Here is a 4,167-nt window from a genome sequence, read left to right as displayed (position 1 = left end):
CGCTCCTGCCTGTGGAGGAAGGGCTGGGGGGGGGAAAGAGTTGCCCTACGGTCAGGAGAGGTAGGGTCCAGGCCAGCACTGTTGAGTGAGGTAGGCACTGCACTGTGTCCTGGGGTGTCACCTGTTGGGCTCCTTGCCCTCCAGCTCTGGTCCCTCCTCACAGCCCCACGGCGTGGGCACCCAGAGGCTTCACCTGACCCTTGCCCCTGGCTGGCCTACTCAGGTCTCAGGGGCGGGGGCCAGGGGTGCGCCACCCCTAGAGTGGGCAGGAGCTGGTCTCTTGACTTCTAACCAGCACTCGGCATGAACGGAAATACGTTCCAGGGACCCAACATCATGCCTTGCTCTCCACAGCCCACGACACTCTTTAGAGTCAAAGAATTCTGTGGTCACGTCTGTTTTTTCCTGCTGGAGCCCATCCATGTTCGCACAGCAGAGTGCAGTGGTGATGGAGCTGGGCTTGCCTTTCTGGGCACTGCACCCCCTATCTCCCCCCTGAGAAGCTGGCCATGGTGTCTGCTCACAGTGGACCCCAGGGAGGGAGGCTCAGAGCTGGGAGAGTCTGAAAGGATAGTAATGCAATCACCACCCTGAGACCCTGGTCAGAGAGCTTTCATCGCAGTATCATGTTCGTGCCTCGTGACCCCAGCACACGGCTGGACGGGGAGCCCTGGTGGTGGCCAAGGCCCTTTGGGGGCTGGCACCCTCCCTCTGTCCAGCATTAGCTCCTGCCGTGCCCCCTACAAACATTTCTTGGACCACCTGTGCTCATTCCCACCTTCACACTGTGCTCGTACAGGTCCCCCTTCCCAGGATGGCTGTCTTCTGAGCCAGAGGCCCTGCTCAGAGGCCACATGCCCCCAGACATCCGCTTGTCTGACTGCCCCTGCAAGAAGCCAACTCTCCTATCTCAGATGGCATCTCATTTACATGCCCTGTGTCTCAGAGGAAAGTTGTGAGAAGTAAATCTGACAAATTCACGTTAGTATGCTCAAGTTCATTAGAAATAGTCATCATCATCTTTGGGAAAACAAGGTTGAGCTAAAAAGAAAAAGTATACAAACAGGAAAAACAGGGCAGCTGAACACCAGCAGGTGTTCTATCAGGAAACGCAAATCGTTTTGCAAAATCCTGGTGAAGACCTATGTTTGGTCTTGCACAGGCTTGGAAGCTCTGCAGTGGAAGGTGGAGCAGGTCGGCTCTAAGTCGGGGAGGTTTCCTTCCGGACAACAACCCAGTAGCCCAGGGCAGCGGGGGAGGCCTGGGTGAGCTGGGTGCTGGGCCAGGGCCCTGCCCAGCCCTTCTCATTCTCAGACTCCTGTGGGTCTGCATCCTGAGGTCCTGGGGCCAAAAGGGCAGCCGTCACATGGCCTGGCTCTGCTCCTGGCAACCAGGCTTGTATTATACATCAGCAAGATGGGTCAACCCTGTGGACCCCACTCACCTCATAGAGCTGCATGTTACAAGCCATCCAGGTGGGAATAAGGGTGGGAGGTCCTGGGGGCAGAAGCTGTTGCATTGTCTCTACCTCTGGGCCCTGGAGGTGCCTGTCCCATCCTAGGTGCTCAACAGGCACTCAGTGGGTGGTTGATGCGTTTATTCAGCAAATAGTTATTTAGCACAGGTGCCAGGCATGGGACTGGGGCTAGTGGCCGATAGGACAGACACAGCCCTGCTCCTGGAAGCTCGTGTTCTAGTGGGCGAACCAGATCCATAAACGGAGCAGCCTGGGCAGCAGGAGGGATCCCTGAGAGAAGAGGCCCCGGGGCACGGGAGGACCCCTGCCCTGTGAAGTTCCAATTACGAGGACATGGAACCAGCCAAGGCAGAGAGCAGGGGACAGGAGGCATGGCCAATCTCAGCTATGGCCATCTTGAAATTCTTAGAATTTTACCTTTGAACTTGTGTTCTCTGAGTGAGGTTCTGGAACAATGGAGCATGCGTGATCTGGGGAGACATGTGAATACGTGTGCAGCTCCATCCTCATTATCTTCACGAAGCCTCATGAGCACAGGGTGCTGGTGGACGGTGTGTGACTCAGCGAGCTCAAGGAAAGCTTGTCACGTCGATGACTGAGTAAGGGTGGCAGTGAGACCAAAGGGGCCATGCGTTCTGGTAGAATCCAGATGCTCTCGGCACTGGCAGGGTTTCTTAAAACCCAAACAAGGGGCCCATCACGTCCTTTCTCTCTGGCGTCACTTCCTATATCAGCCAACCACGTGGATGAAAATGATGACAGAAGGAGAGGGACTTCCTTCCTTGCCAGTAAGCTGAGGTTGAGGGTGTTGGTAGAAAGTGCCCTGGTGTCAAGAAGTGAAATTAAAACAGTTGAGTTAGTTGTGTGAAGCGTTTGCACTGTTCTGATGCGAAAAAAAATACACATGCATGTAAGAGCTATAGAAATTTTGGTGATTCCACGCATCAGTTAAATGCTCTTATATTTGCACTTAAAACTGGCATTGAACAATAGAAAGGTGAATAGTAAAATTCATGCTACTGTTTAAATTTTTCTCTTTACTTAGAATGACATTAAATAGCAAATTAAAACACTGCAAAAGAAAGGAAGATGGAGAAAGAAGGAAAGAAGCTTCACATTTCAGTACCTTGGACCACATGTGTTCCTTTGCCTTTTGAATGCAGGGCCCACACCTCACTCTGCACTAAGCCCAGGTGAGCGTCGTATCGGAGCCACGGTGCCAGCAAAGGGCAGGTGGGAGGATGTGGGCCAGAAGGGGGTGTTCAGAGAGGAGGCTGTGAGAAGGGGCCCAGTGTGGCCTCAGGGGATGGTGGCTGCCCACCAGGTGTGGTCAGTGCAGGGAGGCAGAGCAGGGTAGAAGGGGACCCCTCAAGTGTGCCATTTAGTGCCCTCTTAGGGACAGCTTGGGAGTCGGGGTGCAGGGCAGAAAGGGAGCAGCCCCCCGCCTGGTGTCAACCAGAACAGCTTTTATGCCTTGGGCCTCCATGTAACATTTCACCTGAACATGGTCTGAGGCTAAGAGGTGTGTGGAGACCTGTGGAGAACGCAACCCCTGGGCCTCATTCAGGACTGGGCTTGACCTTTGCCAGCTTGGCGCCCAGAGCTATCTGGGGGCACAGGACACCCCTTCCCCACCGGGGTCCCTGGGAGCTGTTGTTATGGGAAGCAATTTGATTTCAACACCTCGCCCCACCCCCAGCCTGGAGGCAATCTTGGCCCCGAGTAGGCTCTGCCTGCGAGGAAGGTCCAGCATCTCTCCTTTCATTCATCAGCCCTGTTCTGCACCCCGAGTTGGAAGATGATGGCCTGTCTGGTGTCTGGGGAGTACTGCCTTCCACTGGAAAGCGTGGACGATTAAAGCCGAGGTCAGTGGTGATGGAAGCGGCTCCATGAGCGCCGGGGGACAGTGGCACATGGTTTTTCCTTTGTGCTCTTGTTCTAGGCCCTCCTCAGGGGTCTCTCACTCACACACACACACACACACACACACACACACACACACACACACAGGGCCCCAGGACCTTGTGTGATACTAACAGCCACTCTGTGAGGTCAGCAAGGTGGGCCTGGGCGGGCTGGTTGTGGAAGTAGAAGAGAACTCAGGCTTCCTGCACAGCCATGCGGCACTGGGCTCTCTAAATGCATTACCTCATTTATTTAATTCTCACATGGGTTCTCATAACTATCATCAGAGCAACTGCTGTTTCCAGAGCACCGACTCTGTGTCAGGGATTTTCAATGTTTCATCTCAGATCTTCATGTGAGTTTAACTGACCAAGGGGCAGTAGGGATGCCTTTCCATTTATTTAGATCCTCTTTCAGGTCATTCAGGAATGTTTTGCAGTTTTCAGTGAACAAATCTTGCACATCTTTTATCAAAATGTTTTCTTAGTATTTAATTCTTTTTGATTCTATTAAATGGAATTTTTCTTCATCTCATTTGCAAATTGTTGTTTGCAAGTATATAGAAGTACATGGATTTTTGTCTGTTGACTGCTGAATAATAGTTTTCTTAAGGATTCCTTAGAATTTTTTATGCACAAGATTACAAATAGTGATGGTTTTACTTCTGCCTTTCCAAGCTATATGCCTTTTCTTTCTTCCTCCCTCCCTCCCTCCCTTCCTTCCTTTTTTTTTTTGCGGTATGCGGGCCTCTCACCGCTGTGGCCTCTCCCGTTGCGGAGCACAGG

This window comes from Lipotes vexillifer, unplaced genomic scaffold, assembly GCF_000442215.2.
Source record: "Lipotes vexillifer unplaced genomic scaffold, Lipotes_vexillifer_v1.1 scaffold1309, whole genome shotgun sequence".
NCBI lineage: Eukaryota > Metazoa > Chordata > Mammalia > Artiodactyla > Lipotidae > Lipotes > Lipotes vexillifer.
This window is presented reverse-complemented; position numbering follows the sequence as displayed.